Source organism: Euprymna scolopes, chromosome 37, assembly GCF_053919585.1.
Source record: "Euprymna scolopes isolate OS-2025 chromosome 37, ASM5391958v1, whole genome shotgun sequence".
Classification (NCBI taxonomy): domain Eukaryota; kingdom Metazoa; phylum Mollusca; class Cephalopoda; order Sepiida; family Sepiolidae; genus Euprymna; species Euprymna scolopes.
In genome coordinates, this window is record NC_136518.1 from 9,048,510 (window position 1) to 9,068,330 (window position 19,821).

A 19,821-nucleotide genomic window follows, 5' to 3' on the forward strand; every position below is an offset into this window, starting at 1 on the left:
TATAAACATACAGCATCTTGGTCTGTCTTGAAGCGTCTTTGTTTGAATAGAATCCATCTTCTGAAGATGGCTGAAGAAACTCCCAGAAGAAACAATAGCAGAACAGGTATGTCGTTATATATGTTAGATGTAATTATGTCGACACGCACGCATCAACACCACTAGACGAGATGAATCACACAAGGACAACTGTCCGTTACACACTGTACATACATACATACATACATACATATATACATACATACATGCATGCATACATACATACATACATACAAACAGACAGAATACATTCAAATATACACACCGTACGTTATTTAGATGTGGTTGTTTAATAACATTATTGCATTTAAATAGAACAGTTTTATTTCACAACTCTTAAAAAAAGCCTGTACTAAACGGGCACCTCAACTTTTAAAACCATACATATCGGAGTTTCATCCATGTTCATAATAATAATAATAATAATAATAATAATAATAATAATAATAATATATATATATATATCTTCTTATTATAAATTTTCCTAATGTCTGTGTGTGTGTGTGACACGGTTTATCTCAGCCTACAGGCAACCCACCCAGGCAAGTAAGGTACCGAAATGAAGTTTATGACCCAGCAGATGTTTTAGTGATATTTATATCCATGTTTTGGTGTATAGAAATGAAAAAAAAAAAAAATAAATAAATAAATAAAAACGATTTACTAAACAACGTTTTATTTACTGGATATTTTTCCGGTACAAGGACTCAAGTTTGCCCAGCTAGGTAAACTTGGGTTCTTGTATATAAAAACGGATAAAAACAATAAATCTACCGAACTTCATGTCATTTGAGAAAGCAATGGAGTTTTTTTTTGGATTCCGAAAGATATTAGAAATTTCATATTAGCGTATTTCAAATATACCAATTTTTATGATTTCAGAGTCAAATGAACGGCTATAGCAGAGATTGGAATACACCCTACTAAAGCCTGCTTGTCATAGTTGGTAAATTTCAAAAATACAATCTGGACGTGAGGACAATTAGAAGAACGATATGCAATAAAATTCTGTTGTAAACTTGGCAAAACTGCCACAGAAACGTATGGAATGCTTCAGACTGCTTTTGGACCATCTTGCATGAATAATGTATAAGATTTTGAGTGGCATAATATATTCAAGGAAGGCAAAGAGTCTGTGAGGGGTGATGAGAGGAGGGGGAGGAGTAAAGAAGTCAGAACAGCAGAGTTGATTGGACAAATAAAGAATTTCATGGATAAGGACTGTAGTGTATCAATAGAGACAATAAGTGTACAGTTTGATGTCAGTGTGGGAACTGTATGCACAATTATTCGTGAAGAATTGAGGATGTGAAAGATTAGTTCGAAGTTTGTCCAAAGGGTATTCAGATATTGTTATAGTAGTCTTCATCTTTCTATTACAGATAGCAATTGATAAAATTGAGATGCAAGTTTTGATTCGTTACTGCCAAACCACACACTGCCATGAAGACCAAAGACTAGTCGGAGGAGCTGGACGGCGTTGAGACTCTACCACATCCAGTCTACAGTTCTGACTGTGCTTTATCAGATTATGAATTTTCCGCTCAATGCAACACTTTTCGACTCGTTTGATGAAGTCTAGGAAGCATGTCAAGAATTCTTTGATTCGAAGCCGGCTGAATGGTACTTTGACCAGATCTGAAAGCTTGCAAATCGATGGCAGAACATCTTGGAAAATGATGGTCCTGATTTTTACGTTGAATTTTTGTTTCTTTTTTTTGTTATTACTTGGTGAGTAAAATTTATATTTTTTGCAAGTGTTTCCGAACTTTTGGGACAACCTAATATATATATATATATATATCTGCGAAAAACAAACACTGAAACAGTGTGAAAATGTTTCCCCAGCATGTAACTGATATCATTTCATATCTACCTTTTGAAAGTCTCTTACTTTATCCAAGTTGTGATCATTTGCTTCTTCAACTCATGCTGATTCAAAGAGGAATCGAAAACATTTGTGATACATATGGAAAATATCTTATTTTTTATGTTAATTTACACAAGAAAGATCATACCGAAAAATATAAAGTATAGACTCTTGACAATTGATCACAAAGAAAGATGTGATGACAGCAGGGAGATGGTCAGGCTGACCAATTAAGGTCCCGCAGTTCTTGATCATCTGGTGACCTGCGATGAAAGCTGGATCTACTGCTATGACCCAAAACTAAGAGGCAGAGTTCCCAATGGAAGCATGCTCGCTCATTCAAACCCAAGAAGGCCAGACAGAACAAATCCACCTAGCAACTTATGATGATTCTTTTTTTTTTTTTTTGATCTGCATGCACTGAGTTCCCACTGGCCAACCAGTCAACAAGGAGTATCATGTTGAGATTTAAAGGGAGTTCAGGAAGAGATTTCGTCGAAGAGGCCAGCACTCTTTAAATAGGGTCAGTAGTATTTCCACCAGGACAATGTACAACTCCATCCTTGTTACAGACTATTTGACCAAGATGGCCATCAAGACAGTTCCTCATACTCCCTATTGTCCAAACCTTGCTCCATGTGACTTTTGGTTATTCCATAAGCTCAAGGAGAACCTTAGAGGTTGTCGTTTTGAGAATTGAAAGAGGCTGTGAAGAGGGTCATTGAAACGCTCACACAAGAGAATTTCCATAGGGTCTTCCAAAAGTTGTTGGAACGGAACTTTGCATTGCAGCCGGAGGAGATTACTTAGAAGGGGGACTAGAGTTTCATGTGTGTACTATAAATAAAAGTGCCCATACGAAAAAAGTCTGGAAACTCATTGAAGGCACTTCGTATACATCATATATCATTTCTCACAGAGGAGACGTTGCAAGCCTGTCTCTGCTTTATCGTTATTTTAATGGAAAGTGCTCGTCTGAGCTCTAATCTCTGGTCCCCCATCGCCAAACTTTCACGAGAAACACTCGTCTAACTGAAAACACTATCAATAATTTCCCCTACTCTTTATCTAAACATAGATTCCATGAATAAAGTTTCTTTTTTTTAGCACTGCACACCTGTGGAACTCTCTTCCATTTTCCTGCTTCCCGACTGACTATAATATGGTCGTCTTCAAGTTCAATGTAAACAAGTTCTTGATGAGCCGTTTCCCATTAAGTAATGCAATTTACCAAATCTCCACTAACAATTACTTCGACATTGTCCCATTGACCACTGTATGCTTATTAACCCTTATCCTCGAGTGGCCTCTTGGCCTTGATAAGAGGTGACTCCTTGTAAAAAAAGCATATATATTAATATATTATGTATATAATTAATATATATATATATATATGTATATATATATATACATGCATATTTAAAGTTTCTCTTTTTCTCTCTCATTCTTTCTCTCTCTCATATATATATATATATATATATATATATATATATATATATATATATATATATATATATATACGTCCAAATAAAAAGAGGACGACTTTCTAAGAAAACACCTGATCTCCAAGGTGGAGACAATAACCTTAATATCGTTTTAAAAAATCAACAACAAAACTACGTATATATATATATATATATATATATATATATATATATATATATATATGAATAAATTTTATGTCGAGGCTATGAAAGTTGGATCAGCCTTAATTTGCAAGGTACCCGTGTGTTTGTTGGTTCTGACACTGATTCCGCATGGGATTAGTTTCGGCTGGTTGGCTTAACGTGAATAAAACAGTCCTGTGCGCTTTGACACACCTTCCTTATCTGCTTAACACGACTAACAAATAACGAATCAGCAAAAAAGAAAAAAAAAACTAACAGTCGGAAGGGGGGGGCGATAGAGAGTAAGGAGTGATTAATCGACACAATAATAGGGGAAGGAAGGGTGAAAGATAAGAGTGAATGTGAGAAATAGGGAGAGAGGGAGGAAAGAAAAGAGGAACAAAAAAAGGAAAGCTGAGAGAGAGAGAGAGCGGGAGGGAGGGAGGGAGGGGGAGAGGGGGTGGTATATATCAGATTATTTGATAACCCACAGGACAAAAGCTTCAAAAAATCCAAAGGAGATTACTGAACAGTGTTAAAAAATAGCTGGTTCATGGACAAAGACATACCTGCAACATAATAAAAAAAAAACCCATGTAGAAATAGCAGCATTATTTGGTTTAACCCACCATATAATAAAAGAGTAAAACAAACGTAAAAAACATATTTCTTAAAGTGATGAACAAATTGCAGTTTTAAATAATGGTTCACGAGGAACTATTTCGGGTTAAAATCTATTTAGCATTACGCATGTAATTTTAAGAACAACACGCGTTAAATGCTGAAACAAATACTAACGACCACTTGCATGAAAACTCAATTTTTAAGACGCACACACACACACGCGCACATACACACACACACACACACACACACACGAACGCTACTACTTAATATAGATAGATTGCATTTTATAAAGAATGCATTTAATTATTTTATATTATTATTTTTTTAATCTTAAAACCACAAACTAATAAAATATGTTTACATTTTTTACTAATAAAGTATTTTTTACTAATAAAGTATTTTTTACTAATAAAGTATTTTTTACTAATAAAGTATATGTTAATTTTTTTCATTATTGTTATCCGTTGTATCTTCTCAGCCATCCCTCTGATTCCAATCTCTCCCATTCTTCTTTTCAAAGTTTTTCGATATTGTTCCTGGTTCCTCTACTATTATTGGTGCTATCTTGACTTTCTCCTTCCCCAAAATCCTTTTCAGCTATCGAGCTAGTTCCATATTCTTTCCCCTATGGTTTGTTGAAACTACAAAATCTACGAACTAACGGGACTTTTCGCTCTTGATAACTATTATTATATCCGGTATTCTTGCTTGGATGGGTTTATCTGTTTGTATATTCATGTCCCATAGGATTTTGTGACCTTCATTTTCAAGTACTGCTGCCGGTTTGTTCTTGTATCATTTTTGTGGATGTTCAAGATGCAGGTGTCTGCATAATTCCCAGTGTACTGCTTTCCTATTATTATCGTATTTATTTTTATATTCTTTTGGAGCTACTTTGCCTCATTCGCACATTATGTTGTTTATTGTTTCGTCTCTTTGTCCACAGTGTCTGAAATTGCTGTTTGCCTATATCGTTCTTGAGTTTGGCTTTAATGTAGTTGGTTATCTTGTACGGCTGTTATTAGCGATTAAGTTTTCCTTGTGTAGGTTTTCTTTTTGCAGCCATTGGTAAGTGTTTTGTTAGTCTAATCTTTAATCCTCATGAATCGTCCGTATTCTTTTCCCACATTTCTTTTCTCGTCTTTTCCCTCGTCTTTTCTTTTTAGTCTTGTTTGTTTTTTCTTTTCAGTGTCTCTTACTGCAGTACTTATTCTTTTGGTGTTTTGCATTATGTATTTTTCTAATTATATTTTGTGTGTTATTTACGCAGTTTTCTGTACAAACCAGCCCTCTTTCTCTGTCTTTCGTTTTCACATAAAGTAGGTCAGTAAAATCCTTTGGGTGTAGTGCATTGTCATGAGTTCCTTGGTCTTCTGATGGATACGCTTCAGTTCATCTTTTGGTCCAACCTATGAACGATCCAGAGTATCTTACTAGTGATACTGCCTATGTTGTTTATACGTTTCATTAGGTTGCTATTAAATAAAATTTCGAGGAGTTTTTTTGTTCTTCTAAAGTATTCCTTTCCAATTTTCTCTTCCATATATAAAGTTCCGAGGTGTTTTTTTTTTAAAGTATTCCTTTCAAATTTTCTCTCCCATATATAAAGTTTCGAGTTTCTTTTTTCTAAATATTCCTTTCCAATTTTCTCTTCCATATATAAAGTTCCGAGGTGTTTTTTGTTGTTCTAAAGAATGCTATCCAATTTTCTTTTACATATATATAGGTTCGATGTGTTTTTTGTTCTAAATTATTTTGTTCACATTTTTCATTTGCATAAATAAAATGTCGGGGTGTTTTATTGTTCTTCTAAAGAATTCCATCCAATTTTCTCTTATATATATATATATATATATATATATATATATATATATATATATATATATATATATATATATATATCGTTTCGAGGGGTTTTGTTCTTCTAAAGTATTTATTTCCAATTTTCTCTTCCATATATAAAGTTCCGAGGTGATTTTTTTTTGTTCTAATGTATTCCTTTCCAATTTTCTCTTCCATATATAAAACCTAGAGGTATTTTTTGTTGTTCTAAAGAATGCTATCCAATTTTCTCTAACAGATATATAGTTTCGAGGTGTTTTTTTTTAAATATTCCTTTCCAATTTTCTTTTCAATATATAAAGTTCCGAGGTGTTTTGTTTTTTTTAAGTATTCCTTTCCAATTTTCTCTCCCATATATAAAGTTTCTAATTTGTTTTTTTTCTAAATATTCCTTTCCAATTTTCTCTTCAATATATAAAGTTTCGAGGTGTTCTTTGTTCTAAAGTATTCCTTTCCAATTTTCCCTCCCATATATAAAGTTTCGAGGTGTTCTTTGTTCTTCTAAAGTATTCCTTTCCAATTTTCCCTTCAATATATAAAGTTCCGAGGTGTTTTTTTTTTGTTGTTCTAAAGAATTCCATCCAATTTTCTCTTACATATATATCGTTTCGAGGGGTTTTGTTCTTCTAAAGTATTTATTTCCAATTTTCTCTTCCATATATAAAGTTTCGAGGTGTTTTTTTTTGTTCTAATGTATTCCTTTCAAATTTTCTCTTCCATATATAAAACCTAGAGGTATTTTTTTGTTCTTCTAATAAATGCTATCCAATTTTCTCTTACATATATATCGTTTCGAGTTGTTTTTTGTTGTAAATTATTTTTTTCAAATTTTCATTTACATATATAAAATGTCGGGGTGTTTTATCGTTCTTCTAAAGAATTCCATCCAATTTTCTCTTACATATATATAGGTTCGAGGTGTTTTTTGTTGTAAATTATTTTTTTCCAATTTTCATTTGCATATATAAAATGTCGGTTTTTTTAATTGTTCTTCTAAAGAATTCCATCCAATTTTCTCTAACAGATATATAGTTTCGAGGCGTTTTTTTCTAAATATTCCTTACCAATTTTCTCTTAAATATATAAAGTTCCGAGGTGTTTTTTGTTTTGTTTTTTTAAGTATTCCTTTCAAATTTTCTCTCTCATATGTAAGTTTCGAGTTTGTTTGTTTTTTTCTAAATATTCCTTTCCAATCTTCTCTTTCATATATAAAGTTTCGGGTTTTTTTTTTGTTGTTCTAAAGTGTTTTTTTCACATTTTCTCTTTCATATATAAAGTTTGGAGGTGTTTTTTGTTCTTCTAAAGTATTCCTCTCAAATTTTCTTTTCAGGATATAAAGTTTCGAGGTGGTTTTTTTTTGTGTTTTTTAAGTATTCCTTTCCCATTTTCTCTTCAATATATAAAGTTCCGTGTTGTTTTTTGTTCTTCTAAAGTTTTCCTTCCCAATTTTCTCTTCAATATATAAAGTTCCGTTGTGTTTTTTGTTCTTCTAAAGTTTTCCTTTCCAATTTTCTCTTCAATATATAAAGTTCCGTGGTGTTTTTTGTTCTTCTAAAGTTTTCCTTCCCAATTTTCTCTTCAATTTTTAAAGTTCCGTGGTGTTTTTTTGTTGTTGTTGTTCTAAAGGATTCCATCCAATTTTCTCTTACATATATATCGTTTCGAGTTTTTTTTGTTCTAAATTATTTTTTTCTAATTTTCTCTTACATATATATCGTTTCGAGTTTTTTTGTTCTAAATTATTTTTTTCTAATTTTCTCTTACATATATATCGTTTCGAGTTTTTTTGTTCGAAATTATTTTTTTCTAATTTTCTCTTACATATATATCGTTTCGTGTTTTTTTTTGTTCTAAATTATTTTTTTCAAATTTTCTCTTACATCGTTTCGTGTTTTTTTTTCTAAATTATTTTTTTCAAATTTTCTCTTACATATATATCGTTTCGAGTTTTTTTTTTTTGTTCTAAATTATTTTTTTCAAATTTTCTCTTACATATATATCGTTTCGAGTTTTTTTTTGTCCTAAATTATTTTTTTCAAATTTTCTCTTACATATATATCGTTTCGAGTTTATTTTTGTCCTAAATTATTTTTTTCAAATTTTCTCTTACATATATATCGTTTCGATTTTTTTTTTGTCCTAAATTATTTTTTTCAAATTTTCTCTTACATATATATCGTTTCGAGTTTTTTTTTGTCCTAAATTATTTTTTTCAAATTTTCTCTTACATATATAATGTGTCGGGATTTTTTTTTTCTAAATTATTTTTTTCAAATTTTCTCTTACATATATAATGTGTCGGGATTTTTTTGCTCTTCTAAAGTATTTTTCTCAAATATTCTCTTCCATATATAAAGTTTTGGTGTGTTTTCTTTCTTTCTTTCTTTTTATTTGAATATTATTCTTCTTTTTTCCGTCTTTCTTTCTTTCTTTTCATCTGAATACTTTTCGTTCCTTTTCCCTCTTTTTTTCTTTCTTTTTTATCTAAATATTTTTCTTCCTTTTCTTCCTTTCTTTCTTTTTATGCGAATATTTTTCCTTCTCTTCCCCTCTTTCTTTTTTCTTTCTTTTTATGCGAATATTTTTCCTTCTTTTTCTTTCTTTCTTTCTTTGTCTCTGTCTTTTTCTCTGAATATTTTTCTTCTTTTCCCCTCTTTCTTTTTTTCTTTCTTTTTATCTGAATATTTTCCTTCTTTTTCCCTCTTTCTTTCTTTCTTTTTATCTGAATATTTTTCCTACTCTTTCTCCTTCTTCCTTTTTTCTGAAATATTTCCTTCTTTTTCTTTCTGTCTTTCTTTCTTTTTATCTTAATATTTTTCCTTCTTTTCCCTCTTTCTTTCTTTCTTTCTTTCTTTCGTTCTTCTTATGTGAGATTTTTTCTTTTTCCCTCTTTCTTTCTTTCTTTCTTTTTATCAAAATATATTTCTTTCTCTTTAATTCATTTTCTATCTATTCTTTACAGTTTTCATTTCTTGCTCATAAACACGAATTCGTAGACGACTGGCGCTCACTACAATTAGCAGACCGTAACCATCTTCAAAATCGAAAAGGAAAAAAAAAATCAGACTACGTAAAAGAAATAAAAAAAAAAATAAATTCTCAGGTCAACCCGTTGTCACGATTTGCCTTGCCACAAAACCGCATTCCTCAAATAGTCGTGACTTTCGTCTAAATCACGGATATTTACCCTCCGGAAAATTTGGCCAATTATTTTTCTAAGCAATATCATTGACGATTAGTTTATCCCGCGTTACTCGGGTGGAGATCAGAGGCGTAGCTAGAGTAAACGTCACCCGGAGTGGTCTGCTCAAATGTCACCCCACTGCCATTGTGTCACCCCTCTTTTGCTGTTACCCAGGGCGGATCGCCCTCCTCTCTCTAGCTCCGCCACTGGTGGAGACAGAGCCAAAAGAAAAGTAATTCAGAATATATTGAGAGACGTTACTAGTCTGTCTTTACTCCATCGTCATTTTCATGACAAGTGCTCGACTGAGCTCCAATCTATGCCGCCCTTGCAAAACACTCGCCTAGCCAAAATTACTATCAATAACTTTCACCACTCTCTATCCGTATCCAAACCTAAACGTGCACTCCATAAACAAAGCTTCTTTCCTAGAATTGTCCGCCTGTGGAACTCTGTTCCGCTGGTCTGTTTTCCAGTTGACTACAATATTGTCGTCTTCAAGTTCTTTAATAATCTAATCATGCCCAATTTCCACTTTTAACGATTAGTATGCTATTGCCCCATTGACTATCGTACACATATTCACATATTAACCTTTATCCTCGAATAGCTTCCGGGCCTTGGGGTTGACTTTCGAAAATATCAGCGAAAAAAGCGATCCCTCCCTGTAAAAAAGTGCCCAGTTGAGGGTGAAGCAACTAAGGCTTTAAGCCAATTTTCCAATATTTGTCATTCAAATGGTCGAGCTTCAAAACGATACCAATCTCATACAAATCTGTCGCCTCTGTCGACATACATACATACATACATAAATACATACATACATGCATTTAAACAGACAGGTGAGATTTATATTATAGACTAGCCTGGATGCCCGGCGTTGCCCGGGTGTTTGGAAGTGTGCGTTGAGCAAAAAAAAAAAAAAAAAGAAGTTGTAGTTGGCAGGCAGGCTCGAACCCATACCGCGAATGAGGAAATGAAAATGAAAAAAAAAGGCACGTGTTAGCTGTTGCGCCTTATCGCCAAACTGGAAGTAACCTAGGTGTAAATTAAGGCAAGACAACGGAGAAGAGGCGATGACTTTCGAAAATATCGGCGAAAAAGCGACCCCTTCCCGTAGAAAAGTGCTCAGTTGAAGGTGAAAGAATGAATGTTTTTAGCCAATTTTTCGATATTTGTCATCCGAAAGGTGGAGTTTCAAAATGATACCGATCTCATTAAAATCCGTCGCCTCTGTCGAAAGTTTTAGGCATACATACATACATACATACATTTAAACAGACAGGTGAGATTTATATTATAGACTAGCAGGGCTACCCGGCGTTGCCCGGGACCGTATAAACAATGAAAAAACAAAAGCAAATATTGAACATATGTTTTATTCTTAGGGGAGAGGAATCTTTAAGGGTGAGAGAGAGAGAGAGAGAGGATAAAGAGTGTGAGAGAGAGGCAGAAGAGAAAGTTGTTCCATCCTCTTTCCCAAATTTGACTACTGTTCACGTTTGAACTCTTATCGTCGAGTTGATCCTCGAGTTGCATATTGGCCTTGATAAGTGCTAATATAGAGAGAAGAGAAACAGGGTTAGAGAGAGAGAGAGAAGAAAGAGAGTGTGAGAGAGAGGCAGAAGAGAAAGATGTTCCATCCTCTTTCCCAAATTTGAATACTGTGCACGTTTGAACTCTCATCGTCGAGTTGATCCTCGAGTTTCCTATTGGCCTTGTTAAGTGCTAATATAGAGAGAAGAGAAACGGGGTGAGAGAGAGAGAGAGAAGATAAAGTGTGTGAGAGAGAGGCAGAAGAGAAAGTTGTTCCATCCTCTTTCCCAAATCTGAATACTGTGCACGTTTGAACTCTCCTCGTCGAGTCTATCGTCGAGTTGCCTATTGGCCTTGATAAGTGCTAATATATAGAGAAGAGAAACAGGGTGAGAGAGAGAGAAGATAAAGAGTGTGAGAGAGAGAGAGAAGATAAAGAGTGTGAGAGAGAGGCCGAAGTGAAAGTTGTTCCATCCTCTTTCCCAAATTTGAATACTGTGCACGTTTGAACTCTCATCGTCGAGTTGATCCTCGAGTTGCCTATTGGCCTTGATAAGTGCTAATATAGAGAGAAGAGAAACAGGGGTTGAGAGAGAGAAGATAAAGAGTGTGAGAGAGAGGCAGAAGAGAAAGTTGTTCCATCCTCTTTCCCAAATTTGAATACTGTGCACGTTTGAACTCTCATCGTCGAGTTTATCCTCGAGTTGCCTATTGGCCTTGATAAGTGCTAATATAGAGAGAAGAGAAACAGGGTGAGAGAGAGAAGAAAGAGAGTGTGAGAGAGAGGCAGAAGAGAAAGATGTTCCATCCTCTTTCCCAAATTTGAATACTGTGCACGTTTAAACTCTCATGGTCGAGTTGATCCTCGAGTTGCCTATTGGCCTTGATAAGTGCTAATATAGAGAGAAGAGAAACAGGGTGAGAGAGAGAGAAGATAAAGAGTGTGAGAGAGAGGCAGAAGTGAAATTGTTCCATCCTCTTTCCCAAATTTGAATACTGTGCACGTTTGAACTCTCATCGTCGAGTTGATCCTCGTTGCCTATTGGCCTTGATACGGGCTAATATAGAGAGAAGAGAAACAGGGTGAGAGAGAGAGAAGATAAAGAGTTTGAGAGAGAGGCAGAAGAGAAAGTTGTTCCATCCTCTTTCCCAAATTTGAATACTGTGCACGTTTGAACTCTCATCGTCGAGTTTATCCTCGAGTTGCCTATTGGCCTTGATAAGTGCTAATATAGATAGAAGAGAAAGAGGGTGAGAGAGAGAGAAGATAATGAGTGTGAGAGAGAGGCAGAAGAGAAAGTTGTTCCATCCTCTTTCCAAAATTTGAATACTGTGCACGTTTGAACTCTCATCGTCGAGTTTATCCTCGAGTTGCCTATTGGCCTTGATAAGTGCTAATATAGAGAGAAGAGAAACAGGGTGAGAGAGAGAGAGAAGATAAAGAGTGTGAGAGAGAGGCAGTAGAGAAAGTTGTTCCATCCTCTTTCCCAAATTTGAATACTGTGCACGTTTGAACTCTCATCGTCGAGTTGATCCTCGAGTTGCCTATTGGCCTTGTTAAGTGCTACTATAGAGAGACGAGAAAAAGTGTGAGAGAGAGAAGATAAAGTGTGTGAGAGAGAGGCAGACGAGAAAGTTGTTCCATCCTCTTTCCCAAATTTGCATACTGTGCACGTTTGAACTCTCATCGTCGAGTTGATCCTCGAGTTGCCTATTGGCCTTGATAAGTGCTAATATATAGAGAAGAGATACAGGGTGAGAGAGAGAGAGAGAAGATAAAGAGTGTGAGAGAGAGGCCGAAGAGAAAGTTGTTCCATCCTCTTTCCCAAATTTGAATACTGTGCACGTTTGAACTCTCATGGTCGAGTTGATCCTCGAGTTGCCTATTGGCCTTGATAAGTGCTAATATAGAGAGAAGAGAAACAGGGTGAGAGAGAAGATAAAGAGTGTGAGAGAGAGGCAGAAGAGAAAGTTGTTCCATCCTCTTTCCAAAATTTGAATACTGTGCACGTTTGAACTCTCATTGTCGAGTTGATCCTGGAGTTGCCTATTGGCCTTGATAAGTGCTAATACAGAGAGAAGAGAAACAGGGTGAGAGAGAGAGAAGATAAAGAGTGTGAGAGAGAGGCAGAGGAGAAAGATGTTCCATCCTCTTTCCCAAATTTGAATACTGTGCACGTTTAAACTCTCATGGTCGAGTTGATCCTCGAGTTTCCTATTGCCCTTGATAAGTGCTAATATAGAGAGAAGAGAAACAGGGTGAGGGACAGAGAAGATAAAGAGTGTGAGAGAGAGGCAGAAGAGAAAGTTGTTTCATCCTCTTTCCCAAATTTAAATACTGTGCACGTTTAAACTCTCATGGTCGAGTTGATCTTCGAGTTGCCTATTGGCCTTGATAAGTGCTAATATAGAGAGAAGAGAAACAGGGGTAGAGAGATAGAGAAGATAAAGAGTGTGAGAGGGAGAGGCAGAAGAGAAAGTTGTTCCATCCTCTTTCCCAAATTTGAATACTGTGCACGTTTGAACTCTCATCGTCGAGTTGATCCTCGAGTTTCATATTGGCCTTGATAAGTGCTAATATAGAGAGAAGAGAAACAGGGTGAGGGAGAGAGAAGATAAAGAGTGTGAGAGAGAGGCAGAAGAGAAAGTTGTTTCATCCTCTTTCCCAAATTTGAATACTGTGCACGTTTGAACTCTCATCGTCGAGTTGATCCTCGAGTTGCCTATTGGCCTTGATAAGTGCTAATATAGAGAGAAGAGAAACAGGGGTAGAGAGATAGAGAAGATAAAGAGTGTGAGAGAGAGAGGCAGAAGAGAAAGTTGTTCTATCCTCTTTCACAAAATTTCACTACTGTGCACGTTTGAACTCTCATCGTCGAGTTTATCCTCGAGTTGCCTATTAGCCTTGATAAGTGCTAAACTTTGGGAGAAGAGAAACAGTGGTAGAGAAAGTGAGAGAAGATAAAGAGTGTGAGAGAGAGGCAGAAGAGAAAGTTGTTCTATCCTCTTTCCCAAATTTGAATACTGTGCACATTTGAACTCTCATGGTCGAGTTGATCCTCGAGTTGCCTATTGGCCTTGATAAGTGCTAATATAGAGAGAAGAGAAACAGGGGTAGAGAGAGAGAGAGAGAAGATAAAGAGTGTGAGAGAGAGGCAGAAGGGAAAGTTGTTTTATCCTCTTTCCCAAATTTGAATACTGTGCACATTTGAACTCTCATCGTCGAGTTTATCCTCGAGTTGCCTATTGGCCTTGATAAGTGCTAATATAGAGAGAAGAGAAACAGGGGCAGAGAGAGAGAGAAGATAAAGAGTGTGAGAGAGATAGGCAGAAGAGAAAGTTGTTCCATCCTCTTTCCCAAATTTCACTACTGTGCACGTTTGAACTCTCATCGTCGAGTTGATCCTCGAGTAGCCTATTGGCCTTGATAAGTGCTAATATAGAGAGAAGAGAAACAGGGGTAGAGAGAGAGAGAAGATAAAGAGTGTAAGAGAGGCAGAAGAGAAAGTTGTTCCATCCTCTTTCCCAAATTTCACTACTGTGCACGTTTGAACGCTCATCCTCGAGTTGCCTATTGGCCTTGATAAGTGCTAATATAGATAGAAGGGAAAGAGGGAGAGAGAGAGAGTAGATAAAGAGGGTGAGAGAGAGAAAGAGAAGAGAAAGATGTCTAGAGAGAGAGAGAGAGAGAAGAGAGTGAGAGAAAGAGAGAAATATGGTGAGTCGAGTTGATCCTCGAGTTGCCTATTGGCCTTGATAAGTGCTAATATAGAGAGAAGAGAAACAGGGTTAGAGAGAGAGAGAGAGAAGATAAAGAGTGTTAGAGAGAGGCAGAAGAGAAAGTTGTTCCATCCTCTTTCCCAAATTTGAATACTGTGCACGTTTGAACTCTCATCGTCGAGTTGATCCTCGAGTTGCCTATTGGCCTTGATAAGTGCTTATATAGAGAGAAGAGAAACAGGGTGAGAGAGAGAGAAGATAAAGAGTGTGAGAGAGAGGCAGAAGAGAAAGATGTTCCATCCTCTTTCCCAAATTTGAATACTGTGCACGTTTAAACTCTCATGGTCGAGTTGATCCTACAGTTGCCTATTGGCCTTGATAAGTGCTAATATAGAGAGAAGAGAAACAGGGTGAGAGAGAGAGAGAGAAGATAAAGAGTGTGAGAGAGAGGCAGAAGTGAAAGTTGTTCCATCCTCTTTCCCAAATTTGAATACTGTGCACGTTTGAACTCTCATCGTCGAGTTGATCCTCGAGTTGCCTATTGGCCTTGATAAGTGCTAATATAGAGAGAAGAGAAACAGGGTGAGAGAGAGAGAAGATAAAGAGTGTGAGAGAGAGGCAGAAGAGAAAGTTTTTCCATCCTCTTTCCCAAATTTGAATACTGTGCACGTTTGAACTCTCATCGTCGAGTTGATCCTCGAGTTTCCTATTGGCCTTGATAAGTGCTAATATAGAGAGAAGAGAAACAGGGTGAGGGAGAGAGAAGATAAAGAGTGTGAGAGAGAGGCAGAAGAGAAAGTTGTTTCATCCTCTTTCCCAAATTTGAATACTTTGCACGTTTGAACTCTCATCGTCGAGTTGATCCTCGAGTTGCCTAATGGCCTTGATAAGTGCTAATATAGAGAGAAGAGAAACAGGGGTAGAGAGATAGAGAAGATAAAGAGTGTGAGAGAGAGAGGCAGAAGAGAAATTTGTTCTATCCTCTTTCCCAAATTTCACTACTGTGCACGTTTGAACTCTCATCGTCGAGTTTATCCTCGAGTTGCCTATTGCCCTTGATAAGTGCTAATATATAGAGACAAGAAACAGGGGTAGAGAAAGAGAGAAGATAAAGAGTGTGAGAGAGAGGCAGAAGAGAAAGTTGTTCTATCCTCTTTCCCAAATTTTAATACTGTGCACATTTGAACTCTCATGGTCGAGTTGATCCTCGAGTTGCCTATTGGCCTTGATAAGTGCTAATATAGAGAGAAGAGAAACAGGGTGAGAGAGAGAAGATAAAGAGTGTGAGAGAGAGGCAGAAGAGAAAGTTGTTCCATCCTCTTTCCCAAATTTGAATACTGTGCACGTTTGAACTCTCATTGTCGAGTTGATCCTCGAGTTGCCTATTGGCCTTGATAAGTGCTAATATAGAGAGAAGAGAAACAGGGGTAGAGAGAGAGAAGATAAAGAGTGTGAGAGAGAGGCAGAAGAGAAAGATGTTCCATCCTCTTTCCCAAATTTGAATACTGTGCACGTTTAAACTCTCATGGTCGAGTTGATCCTCGAGTTGCCTATTGGCCTTGATAAGTGCTAATATAGAGAGAAGAGAAACAGGGGTAGAGAGAGAGAGAGAAGATAAAGAGTGTGAGAGAGAGGCAGAAGTGAAATTGTTCCATCCTCTTTCCCAAATTTGAATACTGTGCACGTTTAAACTCTCATGGTCGAGTTGATCCTCGAGTTGCCTATTGGCCTTGATAAGTGCTAATATAGAGAGAAGAGAAACAGGGTGAGAGCGAGAGAGAAGATAAAGAGTGTGAGAGAGAGGCAGAAGAGAAAGTTGTTCCATCCTCTTTCCCAAATTTGAATACTGTGCACGTTTGAACTCTCATCGTCGAGTTGATCCTCGAGTTGCCTATTGGCCTTGATAAGTGCTAATATAGAGAGAAGAGAAACAGGGGTAGAGAGATAGAGAAGATAAAGAGTGTGAGAGAGAGAGAGAGGCAGAAGAGAAATTTGTTCTATCTTCTTTCCCAAATTTCACTACTGTGCACGTTTGAACTCTCATCGTCGAGTTGATCCTCGAGTTGCCTATTGGCCTTGATAAGTGCTAATATATAGAGAAGAGAAACAGGGGTAGAGAGAGAGAGAAGATAAAGAGTGTGAGAGAGAGGCAGAAGTGAAATTGTTCTATCCTCTTTCCCAAATTTGAATACTGTGCACATTTGAACTCTCATGGTCGAGTTGATCCTCGAGTTGCCTATTGGCCTTGATAAGTGCTATTATAGAGAGAAGAGAAACAGGGGTAGAGAGAGAGAGAAGATAAAGAGTGTGAGAGAGAGGCAGAAGAGAAAGTTGTTCTATCCTCTTTCCCAAATTTGAATACTGTGCACATTTGAACTCTCATCGTCGAGTTTATCCTCGAGTTGCCTATTGGCCTTGATAAGTGCTAATATAGAGAGAAGAGAAACAGGGGTAGAGAGAGAGAGAGAAGATAAAGAGTGTGAGAGAGAGAGGCAGAAGAGAAAGTTGTTCCATCCTCTTTCCCAAATTTCACTACTGTGCACGTTTGAACTCTCATCGTCGAGTTGATCCTCGAGTTGCCTATTGGCCTTCATAAGTGCTAATATAGAGGGAAGAGAAACAGGGGTAGAGAGAGAGAGAAGATAAAGAGTGTTAGAGAGAGGCAGAAGAGAAAGTTGTTCCATCCTCTTTCCCAAATTTCACTACTGTGCACGTTTGAACGCTCATCCTCGAGTTGCCTATTGGCCTTGATAAGTGCTAATATAGATAGAAGGGAAAGAGGGTGAGAGAGAGAGAGTAGATAAAGAGGGCGAGAGAGAGAAAGAGAAGAGAAAGAGGTCTAGAGAGAGAGAGAGAGAGAAGAGAGTGAGAGAGAGAGAAATATGGTGATAGAGAGAGTTAGGAAAGTGGTAGAGAGAGAGAAGAGAGTGAGAGAGAGAGAGGGAAAGACGGCGAGAGAGAGAGAGAGGGAAAGACGGCGAGAGAGAGAGAGAGAAAGACGGCGAGAGAGAGAGAGAGAGAGAGAGAGAGAGAAAGACGGCGAGAGAGAGAGAGAGAGAGAGAGAGAGAAAGTGTTCTTTGGAAAACTGTGCACGCGACCTAATTTTCGTTTACATAAGCGGCCTGATACTGATACCCACCCCTCCCCCTTCAAGTTTAACAGAGTTAGAAAGTAAAAAGAAAATGGCGAAAGCTTTGTTTACATGTTTTACAAAGAGCAAAGTCACCTTCGCCGGCAAAAAACTTCAAGCAAAAATAAAAACATTTTCCCTACGTCAATTTTCGTGTAATTTTGGGATTTTGATTTTTGGGGTGCGATAAATCCGTTGGTAATAACGGTTCGAGTCGAAAACTGATATTTAACTGTGTTATAGTATCAATTTCTCCTCCGAAGGCAGTTTTTATGTACCTCAGCCGCAGCCGACATTTTACTGAGCTGACGTCACGTCACGTGACACGTAATGAATAACGTTAAAATGACAGGGTTTTTTTGGGGGCCCCCCTGGGAGAAAAACGATCAGTTGACCCCCTTCTACTGGTCCGTTTGACGTGAAATTTCGATATTTGTCATCCGGGTGATGGGGCTTCAATATGATACCTAATTTGTCAAGTCTGGTTCCGTCTTTCAAAAGTTTTAGCGTTACAAACAAACATACATACATACACACAGACAACAGCAAGAATAAATCCAACAACAACAACAACAACAACAACAACAACAACAACGCGGCTTTGGACATTACAACACAAACATTTTATTACAAGAAGAAAACACTTCATCAAATCTCCACACTAACGTAATGTACTTGCAACAACCTTTATCCCTGAGTGGCTTCCGGGCCTTGATAAGTGGTGATCACTGTGTAAAAAAAAAAGAAAAAAGAAGCTGCAGATTTTTTCACTCTCTAAAGATGGATCTGTTACGGCACGAAATGAATAAGAAATGCTTCAACTATAAAGAAAAGAAAGAAAAAATTGAATCGTATTTTCTTCCTTCTTTTAATAAAATATTGGCACTTCTGCATGCCAGTAACATGAAGCGAGTATTTTATTTTCAAGAACCGCCGACAGATGTCACTTATCAGCCAAAGAACAGGGGTCAATAACTCTTCCTTTTCTAAACTGCGTGCAAACTAATATATATATATATATATATATATAACCACTTAATTTACTCACATAAAATTAATATACGAAAGTATAGATTTATGCGTAAACTTTAAGTATTTACTTCAAAAGTGCTCAATACGTAGGTAGAGCTAGTTAGTAAGTTATAAAATACATTTTATAACTTACTATATATATATATATATATATATATATATATATATATATATATATAGTAAGTTATAAAATGTATATGGCGAATAAGCTACACTGAATATTCCGCATTTCATCCACTCTAGGATTCTTCAGGCTTAGGCGCCTAAGCCTGAAGTATCCTAGAGTGGATGAAATGCGGCATATTCAGTGTAGCTTATTCGCCATATACATTTTATAACTTACTATATATATATATATATATATATATATATATATATATATATATATATATATATATATATATAGATGATGAGAGTTCATATAGAAACGTTGTTTTAATTTGAATAAATAAAATACGCAACAAGTGCGCTTGAAAGCCAAATCACAACGTAATATTCTTATACAAGCTTACCGTAAAAAAATAAAAATAAAAATAACCAAAAATATTCTAAAAACAATAAATGTTTCAATATTTTTATCGTATTTATTATTTTGTTTTCACTTATGAATCACTCATTGAAAAGAAATTATATTAATACATTTAAATTCTATTTTGTACATTTGTTTTCCAAAAAATGTTTCAATTTTCATATATATTTGTGTTCTTTATTTCGTTATTATATACTTTTGCGTCATCGTAAACACTTTTGTATATTTGAGGTTCACATAATGCCCGCTAGACGTCATTTCTCTTTCGAAGAACAGGGATCAATAACTCGTTTCTGTTGCTGATATGTCACTGTCCTGCAGAAGTGCCAAAATATTTTTGCATCTTTACCGTGCTCTAGAAACACTTTTATCTGTTTGTTTGGTACTTGTACAGTTAAATCAAAACATTAAAAAAAAAAAATGAAAATATTGAAAAGAAAAAATTATATTGTACGTACCTGTTATGGAATGAAGTTCTCCGAAAAAAAAAAATTCACTTAATTTGATCAAGTAGTTTCTTTTTTTTTTTTTTTACAGCGGAAAAATACTTTTTTATGACAGCGACCTGAAGGTAGCCATGTTTGAATTTTTAGACCACGCGGAAGGGAAATGATACGCCACGGGGAGATAACTTAGTCTAAAGTGCCAACACCAGCTCTCCATGTTAAATAATAGCTTTTCTTCCTTCCTCGTTATATAAAAAT